The sequence below is a fragment of the Chrysochloris asiatica genome, unplaced genomic scaffold (genome assembly GCF_000296735.1).
Source record: "Chrysochloris asiatica unplaced genomic scaffold, ChrAsi1.0 scaffold00307, whole genome shotgun sequence".
NCBI classification, from domain to species: Eukaryota; Metazoa; Chordata; class Mammalia; order Afrosoricida; family Chrysochloridae; genus Chrysochloris; species Chrysochloris asiatica.
Genome location: NW_006408825.1, coordinates 1201719 through 1213988, shown reverse-complemented (window position 1 = coordinate 1213988; position 12270 = coordinate 1201719). Strand labels below are relative to the sequence as shown.

Here is a 12270-nt window from a genome sequence, read left to right as displayed (position 1 = left end):
CTATTATGAATCTATAAATTCCTCTTCCCCTAATGCCATCACCACAGCAAGCACCCTTGCCCTGAGTCCTAGGCCTTTCCCAGGCTCCACATTTAGAAGACTTGCCTCTGGCTTCATGCCTTAGGTGCCTAGGGTTTTGATCACATAATTAATGATCACAAGTGAGAATTTTAAGAACAGGGAATTACTGTCTCACTTTCTGGCTGGCCCCTCAAAGTCCAAAGTAGGGTCTTACTGATTCCTTCCATGAGATTTTATCTTAGTTTCTAGTGAGTGGTACTTGGTATTCTTATAGACAATCTTCACATGGTGTCTGTCTTGCTGTGTGTGTGTGTGTGTGTTTCTCTGCTTTATGAGACACCATTTAGAGGAATAACTTCATTAATTTCATTAATGGCATATCCTCATGAACATAATGAAAGAAAACCCCATATTTCCAATGACATTAAAGACCCTAAAACTACGTGAGTACTTGACCAGAATAAAAGAAGGTGAGACGTTATCTAGAGCCGGGATCCACTCTGTGTAGAAAATCTGTGGAAGCAGAAAACTGAGGTGGTTAACAGAAAAGGTAGAGGCCACTCTGACTGGTATCTGGTATCTGAGGAAATACAGTCTCTGTAACCCAGTCAAGAATGAGGTTGTCAGTTTGTTCCCAGGGAGTCTTTATGTGGCCTCTACATTTCTAGAAATGAATGTCTGGCAAAAATCTTATAAAACCCTCTCTCCTAAGCTCCCTGTGGTTTAATGCATCAGACTGCAAAGTCATTTGAACTGCAAGGTCGCTAGTTCAAGCTCACCAGCTACTCCTCGGAAACCCTACACAGGGTTGCTATGGGCTAGAACTGACTTGACGGCACTTAACAACAACAAGCCCCCTATGGTCATTGTTGTTGTTGTTGTTATGTGCTATTGAATCTGTTCCGACTCATAGCGGCCCTGTGTAGAGTTCCCAAGGAGTGGCTGGTGAGCTTGAACCACCAACTTTGCGGTACAAACCAACCTTGCAGTCCAGTGCATTAACCGGCAGTGCCAAACCAGGACTCCCCTATGGTCATTGTTGTTGTTAAGAGCTGTAGAGTCAGATCCAACCCATAGCAACAATGTATAGGGTTTCCTAGGAGTGACTGGTGAGCTTGAACCACCAAACTTGCAGTTCAAATGGCTTTGCAGTCTGGCACATTAACCCACAGTACTAAATCAGCAAATGATAACTGTTGTTGTTATTGTTAAGTGCCATCTTCAAATTGTTTCCAACTCATAGCGACTATGTACAGGGTTTCTGTGGAGCAGCTGGTTGATTTGAACTACTGACCTTGTGGTTTGCAGTCAGTGCTTATCCTACTAGCCAACAAAAACTATTTGAGCCAGTCACTATAAATATCCCACCTTTGACAATGGATCAGTGACCAACCAATCTGGAGTTCTCTTAACTTTGTAGCTGGGTGACTGTGACCCAGTGACTCTGTGCCCAGTGCTCAGTGATGGTTCCTTTATCCTGACAACTTCTTCTACTTGAGGCTATTAAAAATCTCTTTGAATTGAATTTGAGACTAGGATCTATTTCCCCTACCATCCCAAACACAGTTCTATTTACAGAACAGTTGCTATAACCTCACCCTATTTTTCGAGGGAATACAGTTCCATCCATAACACTCTTCTTGAACTATGTCCTCCTCTACAGAATGAGGAAACTGTGAAACAAAAGGCATATACCCCAGCAGTCTGTGTGCACCCCCTTTTAGACCATCCTTCAGATACCAGAGGCTGGAATTCCTCACACCCACAACCCCTAGCACCTTCCAGCCTTTTTCACAGGGTCAGTTCTTCCAGGCGGTATACCACTTGAGTGGGGGCTTCCAGCCCAAGGGGAAGCTTGCAGGAGAGTAGAAGGTTCCCAGACCACACACACTGCATGTAGGCAAGAATGAGAGAGTCAGGCTTCCAGCTACACTGCAGCCCATATCCCATTTGCAAAACTGAGAGTTCCATGTTCAAACCAACCTTATTATCCTTAGAAAAGGACTGGTGCCAATGTCAAATGAGAAGGACTTTCTCCAGCGGCTGTTTACTTGAGTTATAATGTATACGGGTTCAGTCCACTAGGACAGGTCCCTCAGCAGCACTTTATCTGTGTCTGGGACCTCAAAATAGTCCTGGCATCATGTCCCTAGGTGCCAATCTGTACCAGCAAGCTCCACTATGTCTTCTCACCGAGAGTTGTAACAATTCTGAAGACATGGGACCGCAGGTTTCATTTTCTAGTTGGTAACATCAGGGGAAAGTAGGTGAACTCTTTCTCCCAGACCTGCAAATGGCCTTCAAGCATCGGCCACAACAGGTGACCTCATTTCCAGTGTTCTGGTTTTCTTTACAACTCAAAGAACCCTGAGGGTGGTTTATATGACATGTTGTTGTTTCTGTCAAGTGCCTTTGAATAGATTCTGACTCATAGCAACCCTATATAGAGTCTCTGAGGAGTAACCAGTGGGTGTGAAGTGCTGGCCTGTGGTAAACAGTCCAGTGATTATTCTACCACACCACACCAGGTCTTCTTATACGATATAAGAAGGGGTTTTCTCTCAGCAGCCAACTTTGAAGGTGAGTAAAGATAAAGTGCGTTGTTTTGCTTTTAAAGGATAATTTCTCTCTTCACATAGAGCTCATGGAAAATTGCAACCAGACCCCCATTTATGTTCTTTTTCTGGCTCCCAGAACATGATTAGAAACAAGATGCCTCAGAGTAGATTCAGACCTAAAACTTCCAGTTAGTAGCCAAGGAAGTTCAATATCTGCAGCACCCAGAATTCTGATGGGAGAGGCAGATGTATCTATAAGCAGCAAGGGAAGGTCATGGATTTTGAGCAGCCACTAGAAACTAGGAGAAACCTGAGATAGTTCCTTTCTCAGAAGAATTCACCATGACCAAGATCCTGATTTGGACCTTCAACTGCCAGAGCTCTGAGACGATACATTCTTTTAAAGCCATGTACTCTGTGGTGTTTTGTCATGGTAGCTCTGTCACTCCTTCCTATAACCTCGGACTTCAGAGCACATGCTGGAACTGGGTGTCTCTGGGACCTTATAACTGTGAAGAGAAATAAAGCCGGAGCTAGGCTTCATTGAACTAAGACCAACCAAACAACTTCCTTCCAACAAAAGCACAAATGATCAGAAAGTGATGCTCAGCTTCTGGAGCCATGCCAACCCCAGAGAGGGAGCCTAACCAAATAAGGCTCTTGGCAACAGCCCCAGCATGCAACGAAATTCCATCTCCTGACGGATCAGCACAGAATTCCACCCGCTCACAGTTCACTGCAAGGATGTGAGAAAGCAATACACAATGGCCCATCAACTCCACTTGTTATCACATCTCCAGCTGTCTGCTCCTATTGGGTCAGCTCCATAAGTCCCAATGATCTTTGAAAAATGTTTTAAAATACCTCATCCACAACTGAACCATATCTTTCTTTTCTGAGTTACTCCACATCATCTGAGCATCCTAAATGTGGAGTCACTAAATAAAACGCTTCCCAGTCTGCTTTTCTCAGCCTTTGTGCCTCTCTTTGTCCCTGAAAAAGACTTGAAAGTAGATTTCAACTAAATATAGTGATGGTACTTGAGTCAAGCAGGCTTACCATGTCAGGTATCTTAGTCACCTAGGATACCGTCACAAAATAAGACAGGTGGTGGTTTGGAGATCACAGAGAGTTATTCTTCCACAGCTTTGGAGGACAGATGCCCAAATTCACCATCATGGCAAGGCCACGGAGTCTCTGTATGGTCAAGGAGAAGATCCTTCCTTGTCTCTTTCAGGTGCTGGTAGCATCAAGGCTGTCCTTGGCTTGTCGATGGATTCCCCTTACATATTGTGTCTGCTTCCCCAGTACATGCTTCCATGCATACTCTTCCTTTTATATGGTACCACTCAGTAGGGATCAGACTATGACTCACTCCACTTCAATACAACTTAACTGACAATATTTGCACAGAAAAGCCCTGTTGTGTAGGATTTTAGAAATCTCACAGTATCCATGCAGAGATACTCAGGTCTGACCATCACTCATCTGTCAATTTGTCGCACTGCGGTGAATTCAGTGTTACTGTGATTCTGGAAGCGATGCCACTGGTATTTTAAATAACAGCAGTAGTACCCATGGTGGAGAGATTACAGCTGACCTTCCAGATTAAGACAGACTCTGAAGAAGAAGAGGCAGAGTACTTCTGAATATTTTGCCCCTAAAACCTTATAAATAGCAGGGAAGCAATGTCAGATAGCAAGAGAATATTAACTATTGAAATATGATGACTGTCACCAGAATATTGTCAGGTATAGTGCTGGAAGATGAGCCTCTTAGTAGCAAGGCACGCCGAATATAATGGGAGAAGAGCTACGTCCTCAAAATAGAATCAACTGTGACAAAGTGAAGAGGTAAAGTCTTTGGGACCTTCATTTCATGATGGGCACAACTCAAAATAAGGAGAAACAGCTGCAAATATCCACTAATAATCGAAACAGGGAATGCACAAAGTATGCATCTAGGAAAATTGGAATCTGTCAAAAATTAAATGGACTGCAATTGTCCATTTCAAGTGGTAGCATATGATTAAGAGCCAGTGGTACTGAAAAGAAATCCAAGCTGCACTTAAGGCATGGACAAAGATTAAGGCTCCAGGAGTTGATGGGATACGAACTGAAATCTTTCAACAAAGTGAGATAGCACGGGAGGCACTCACTCAACTCTGCCCAGAACTTTGGAATACAGGTACCTGGTCAACTAATTGGAATAGATCCATATTTTTGCCCATTCCAAAGAGAGGTCATCCAGTGGAATGCAGAATTCATCAGACAACATCATTAATACCATATGCAAATAAAATTTTGCTAAAAATAACTTTTAAATGGCTGCAACAGTACATTGACAAAGAACGGTCAGAGGTTCAAAATGGAATCAAATGAACACATGAAACAAGGGATATCATTGCTGACATCAGAGGGATGGTTTAAACTAGGAAAGGTGTCCAGTATGGTTGCATTCTTTCACCCATACTTATTCAATCTGTATGCTCAGCACATAATCTGAGAAGGTAGATTATATGAAGAAGGTGGATTATATGGCATTAAGATTGGAAGAAAATTCATTAACAATTTGCAATATGCAGATGATACACTCTTACTTGCTGAAATCACAGAGGGCTTAAAATTCTTACCAATGACAATCAAAGATCACAGTCTTTGGTATGGGCTGCAACTCAATGTTAAAAAAAAAAAAAAAGCCACCAAATAAATAAAATCTTGATAAATGGAGAAAAGATTGAAACTGCCAATGACTTGATTTTGCTTGAATCCACCATCAACACTCATTGGATAAGCAGTCAAGAAATCAAAAGGCATTTGGGCACAAGCTTAAGAATGATTGTGAGGATGGCACAGGACTGGGCAGTATTTTGTTGTTTAGCATAACGTCTCTGTGAGTCAGAACTAACTCCATGGCACATAACAACAACAACTCAGGTCTGATGTGCATACACCAGTTTAGTTTACTATAAGTCAGTCATGCAAGGTACACAGGCAAGACTTCAGAACATTCATTTAGAATCAGAATGAACAATTACAATGTTAGTTTAATAGCTAGAGTCAAAATCTTTAGACATCACAATCATTAATGATGGGTCTTCAAAGGAAGGTATAATCATGGTTTGAACTGAAGAGAGATCATTAATAGTTAGGGTCCAAGTTTGGTGGGCAGAATCTCAGTTCCATTGGGGTCTTCTCTCAGTAAGCGACCAGAAGTTTATGATTTATACGTGTCAGCTTGACTCCACATGACAAGTGCTAATGCAATGTCAAGGATTCATCTGTTGTGTATTTCCTGCAGAGTTAGAGAGTAGCAGAATGATGTATTTTTTCTTCAAGGTAAGAAATTAGAGAGGCTGCTTATGTTTGTGGTATGTTTTTTGTGTTACAGATGGTCAAGTCAAAGTGAACTTTAAGATTTTTAATATTCTAGACCTGCTTCACATGCTTCTATTTCCTGTATCTACGTTCAGCAATTTTCAAAGTAAATTTCTCATGGCTTTAGTTAATGTTAGAGAGCCACATGAACCTGGCCATATTTTTTATTTGTAAGTTCCTATTAGAGGTGTTTCATTCTGTTGTACATAGAGTCGCTATGGGTCGTTATCAACTCGATGACCTAACAACAACAACAACAATGAAAGGTGCTTATATATTGTATTTTGAAAGCATGGTGGTGATGGTTATGTGCCACCCAATTGGTTCTGATTTGTATCGACCCTGTATAGGGTTTCTGTAAGTCTTTACAGGGAGCAAAAGTTTCATCTTTCTCCCATGCAAGTACTGGTAGATTTGAACTTCTGACCTTGCAGTTAGCAGCCTTGCAATTAATCCACTAAATCTACTGCAAGAGAAAATCTTTAAAGAACAAACTTCAAGGATTAAAATGTGCCTGACCCAATCCATGGTATTTTCAAAAGCCTAATATGCTTATGGAATCAGGGTGTAGCACTCTATGATAAGCACTAGATTGCTAACCACAGACCAACAGTTCAAACCCATTAGTCACTCCTCAGAAACCCTATACAGAGTCACTATGAGTCAAACTAACTTGACAACACTTAACAAGAAAACAACAATATATACATACAGGAGCTGGACATTGAATAAGGAATGCATTTGAATTATGGTATTGGTGAAGAATATTGAATATACTGTAGCCTTCCAGAAGAACAAACAAATCTGTCTATTAAAAAGTACAGCCAGAATTCTGCTTAGAAATGAGGGTTGCAAGACTGTCTCTCATGTATTTTGGACATGCTATCAAGAGGGACCAGTCCCTAGAGAAAGACATCTTTCTTGGTTAAGTAGAGAGTATGAGAAAAAGAGGAAGATTCTTAACGTGATGGGCTGACATGGTGGCTACAACAACTGGTACAAATATAGCAAAGATTGTGAGAATGGCAAAGGACAGGTCAGTGTTTTGTTTTATTGTACATGGGATGGCTATGAGTCAGAACTGACTCAACAATGACATCTAACAACAACAGAGAAAGAAATATAGACACTACTGTTATGTATAATTTCACAAAGTACATTAAGAACGGCCATCTCATGATCTCCCAGCTATACCTCATTGTAGAAAGCATCATTTCTCCTTTTCCTATGAAGCAATACTAGGTCGAGACCAATGTAACCACTTCATTAAGGTCATGGGAGGATGACTTAGAAGGAAAATGAACTTGACCCTGGTCTTCTGACTCCTGTTGATTTGTTGTTGTTGTTGTTGTTATGTGCTGAGTCAGTACTGAATCATAGCGACCTTATGCACAGCAGAACGAAACACTGTCCGTTCCTGGGCCATCCTCATTATTGTTGCCACGCTTGAGTCCATCGATGCTGCTACTTGGCCAATCCATCTCGTTGGGGGTCTTCCACTTTTTCTCTGACCCTCCACCTTACCAAACATGATATCCTTCTCCAGCAACTGGTCCCTCCTGACAATATATCTGAAGTATGAGAGATGAAGTTTGGCCATCCTGGCCTCCAAGGAGCACTCTGGCTACACTTATTCCTACACAGATCTGTTGGTTCTTTTGGCAGCCCATAGTACTTTCAATATTCTCCTCCAACACCATAACTCACATGCATCAATTCTTCGACGGTCTTCCTTATTTACTGTCCAGCTTTCACTTGCATATGAGGTTGATTCATTAGCTAATGCTAAAAAGTTTAAAGCACAAGAAGAACATATGCTTATGATTCCAAACTTAAAGGAGAGCAGAAAGAGTTGGTGGTGACTGACAGTAGAGGCAGTGTTTAAACATTGTAGAAGGAAGCACATTAGAAAGAATTTCTAGACTGGGGGAAGGAAAGGGAAGCTCATTGTGAGCTCAATTTTAAGTTAATGACGCAGCTATTACCTTGCTCTCTGGAAGGATGAAACTGAATTACTTGACAGCTGGTGAATGGAAACCAAGTTTAGAACAGCTGGTTTAGAATCAAAAGATCAAAAGGAGAAGGCAGAATGCAGCATGCAGCAGGCAACAGGAAAAATGTCTAGCCCAAACTCATGAAGGAGCCCAGCTTTACAGAAAGAAGTGAGTTGTGTAGATGTATCTGTGTGACAGAGTCAGCAAGTAAAGCACAGCAAAAAAGAGAAAACTCGATGCAAAGGAGATCTGTGCCATCAATAATTCTGACAAATTTCTATAATATAGATTGCAAAAAACCCCACTGACCTGTTGTCTATTGACATTCACCTCCTAAGAATGTTATGGAAAAGGTGACATAAAACACTAATGAAAAGATTTACACAAAAAATTACCTGATTTCAGATTACCCATTATAGGAGGTGGGGCTTAATGGTGGGTTAGGCCAAAGTGCGGTGCAGACCTCCAATAACAATAACACAGATTACCAGATGAAGCAGTTTCAATGGATGGTCCCAGAAATCAGAACTACATATCAAAGAATATTTAGAAAGTTGAATGCTTACAGCCAGGGGAATTTGTAGTAGAAGCAAGAAAACTGGTATTTGGGGGCCTCCCAGTCCTAGCCACTCACAGAGCAGTCATCCTGGGAGTGACAGAGTGAGTAAAGGATCAGAGCAATTCTCCCACTGCAGAGGTCTGACTGATCCTCAGAGAAAAAGGTATGGACATTCTTCCCACCCCCACCCCCCTCTGTTCATGGGTCTCTGGCTGTTTCTGTATCTCCAATCTGGTGACTTGAGGGGGTGCCTGAGTGAGCGGACACCCCCCCACACCCTCAGAGGGTTCTACTATGCACACAGATCTACTCAGCAGAATCTAAGAAGGGAAAGGTACAGCTTAAAACCAAACAGCTGCCCAAAACGGATATAGCCAGCCATTTTTGATTTATCACTAGAAAAAAGGCCTGAACAGTTGTTAAGGAATGGGAGAGAGACAGACTAAAAAGGAAAAAGGCCAAAAATTAAATCTCTTAAATTACATCCTAAAGATCAACAGTGACATCTTGAAACTTCTCAGGTGGCCTTAAAGGCAAGAAGCAGAGAGAGAGACATTAAAGTTATGCTCATATTTTGCTACAGAATTTTTTTTCTTTTTTTCTGTGATTTCTATAGTATTTTTCTATGCTATCCAATCTGGCTTATATTCTTTTGCTGTTTTGTTTTGTTTGTTTGTTTTAGTCCCTGTTTTACCTTCAGGGCTGTTTTTCTCTCTCTATGTCACCCAAGAAAAGACAGAAATTGCAGTCATATAGCCAAGCTACAATCACAACCTATAAAATGCCACCATCCAGGCAAGAGCCAATACCAGTTGCTATACACCAGATAGGCAGCCAACACCTGCTACAGTTATTCTGAGTTGAGTAATAAAAAAAGTGAGACGGGAAGCCCATCTCCTGATCACATCTACCTGGAAACATTCAGAAAGCATAATAAAACATCAACATACATTCATATAATTATTGAAATCACACCTAACTATTGAAGATGTCCAAGAAACAGCTGACCATATCAGCACATATCCTGAAACACAATAGAATGACTGAGACAAATGAGCTGGAGGTAGACATAGACCTCACTGTGGAAGGAGGACAGGCTTTGGAAATACCTGAGAAGGAAGTCAGGAGAATGATAGTAAAATACATCAAACGCATTACAGACAGATTGAGAAAAATAAGGAAGAAGTCATGAAAATGCTATAAGAACAATTAAATAAGATAGATACATAATTGGAAATAATTCAAAATCTGCATTCAAAACAAAGAAGCTAGCAACACCACAAAAAAAACAAACATAATGACAGCAATTAATTCATACCTATGAATAATTACACTGAATGTAAATGGATTAAATGTACCAGTTAAGAGACGGAGAGTGGCAGAATGGATAAGAAAACAAGATCCTTCAATATACTGGCTGCAAGAGACAAAACTTACACACAAAGACAAAAACAGACTAAACAAAGGATGGAAAAGAAATATCAAGCTAATTTCAATAAAAAACGAGCAGGAGTGGCAATACTAATACTCTGATAAAATAAGCTTTAAGGCAAAAACCAGCATAATAGATAAGATGGACATTATCTCATGATTAAAAAATCAACTGAACAAGATGACATAACCATAATAAATCTCTCTGTTTCCAGTGAAAGAGTTCCAAAATATATAAAGCAAACTCTTTGAAGAAAGAAATAGACAAATCTACAATAATAGTGGAAGATTTTAATATACCACTTTAGAGATTACCCATTATATCTAGAATCTTTGGGGGAATACTAGGGGAGATGAGAGTGTATTTGACAAAGAGAACTGCTGGGTGATAATGTTCAAACCCACCAGCCGTCCTGCGAGAGAAAGATGAAGCTGTGTGCTTTCCTGAAGATTTACAGCATCAGAAACCCTATGGAGTAGTTCTACTGTATCCTATAGGGTGGCTCTGAGTCTGAATCAGCTAAACAGCAGTGACCTTCGGTTATTTAGTTTTGTGTTCAGTAAGCATGACAATGTAGGATCAGCACTGGACTGTGAATCACAAAGTGGGCAGTTCAAAAACACTAGCTGCTCCTCAGAAACTCTTTGCAGGGAACTACAAGTCAGAACCAACCAGATGGCATATAATAACAACAATAACAAGTGTCGTGATGAGTTTTCCTTAGAGAACATTGGAAAGTACAGGGAAATGAATAATTTTCAGTCACCATTAATGCCTGTGATCTCATTCACTTGTTCTCCCCTAAGAGAGCGTGGGCCAGAGACACAAGAACTGTTGTTATGAGCAAGGCAGTGGGTTTGTTGTTGTTATGTGCCGTGGAGTCAGTTCTGACTCATAGTGACCTGGTACAGGGTTTCCGAGGCTGTAAATCTTTATGGGAGCAGAAAGCCTCATCTTTCTCCCATGGAACAGCTGGTAGTTTTGAACTGGTAACCCTGAGGTTCGCAGCCCGATTCATAACCACTATGCTACCAGAGTGGGTAACATGGGGGTAATGAGTCCTGAAGCTGTCATCCCTGTTCTGGGAAAGTCAACCCTCTGAACATGAACAAACACACATCTCACCTGACACTCTTACCCTTCTCGAAGCAACTCCTCTTCACCATTCCTCCTCTCACTCCCTCCAAATACCAAGCTCGAGGTCTTAGAAAAGCCAAGCCTAGGGGTCCTCAAGGGGCATGGTGTTTCTTTCCCAGGGGACATCTTAACAACATCCAGAAGCATTTTGATGATCATGGCTGTGAGAAGGATGAGATTTTATCAGCATCTTGAGGGTAGACACCAGAGTTGATTTTAAACACCCCACAATGCACAAGTCAGCCCCCAGAACAATTATTAAGGCCAAACTGTCACTAGTGTGAAGGCTGAGAAATCACAGATGAACAAATGACATGAGTTAATCCAAGCTGTTTGGTGTCACTCCTGACACAGTAGCATAATCCTTAATGCTGTGTTCTTTCTCACAAACACAGAATTCCAGCAACATTAATCCAAACAACGGATAGGAGATGCATTGTGATCAACCTGATGTAGTGCTAAGGCCTAATCTTTGTGTTGATGATAGCATGGCAAACAAATCAGGCTACAGTAATCCGCGAGATGTGTGTGTATAGGGGTAGGGTGGTGGGTACAGAATTCAGTGGATGCACGGAGTTGGGGCATACTGCAAATGTTAACTGCAGAGGCACACAAGTCAATTTTGAAACAAGGATTCAAAAAGCCTCCACTCTTCCCTGTCTCATTTGCTGCATAATTTTATAGAAGTTAATTACAGACAGCCTTAATTCATCAAGAGATATTGTAAAACTGGAGGACATCTCTTAATCTCGGGGATGAGAAGCTACCAAGAAAGTGTCTATAAGAACTTTCTAGAATGTGTCTATAAGAAAAGGTTGTGTGTTTTTGTTTTAAATTTGTGGAAAAACAATGAAAAAAAAGTTCTTTAAAAAACAGGTTTTATAAGCAATTTACACATACAATGCAAGCCCAATCAAGATTCCAACAACAGTCTTCAAAGAGATGAAAAAAAATTACAAACTTTATATGGAAAGGAAAGAGACTCAGGATAAGCAAAGCACTGCTTTGCTAAGAATAAGGTTGGAGGCTTCTCACTCTCCGACTTCAAAATTTGCTACACAGCTACAGTGGTCAAAACAGCTTGGAACTGGTACAATGAAAGATACATAGATCAATGGAACAGAATCGAGAATCCGGAAATTAACCCATCTACATACAGCCAGCTCATTTTTGACAAAACACCTAAATATAT

The 12270-nt window shown here is 40.9% G+C and overlaps 1 pseudogene; it reads right to left on the bottom strand.

Annotated features, from left to right (window-relative positions):
• LOC102810696 overlaps positions 1-12270 on the bottom strand; it is a 53629-nt pseudogene that overhangs the window by 30190 nt on the left and 11169 nt on the right.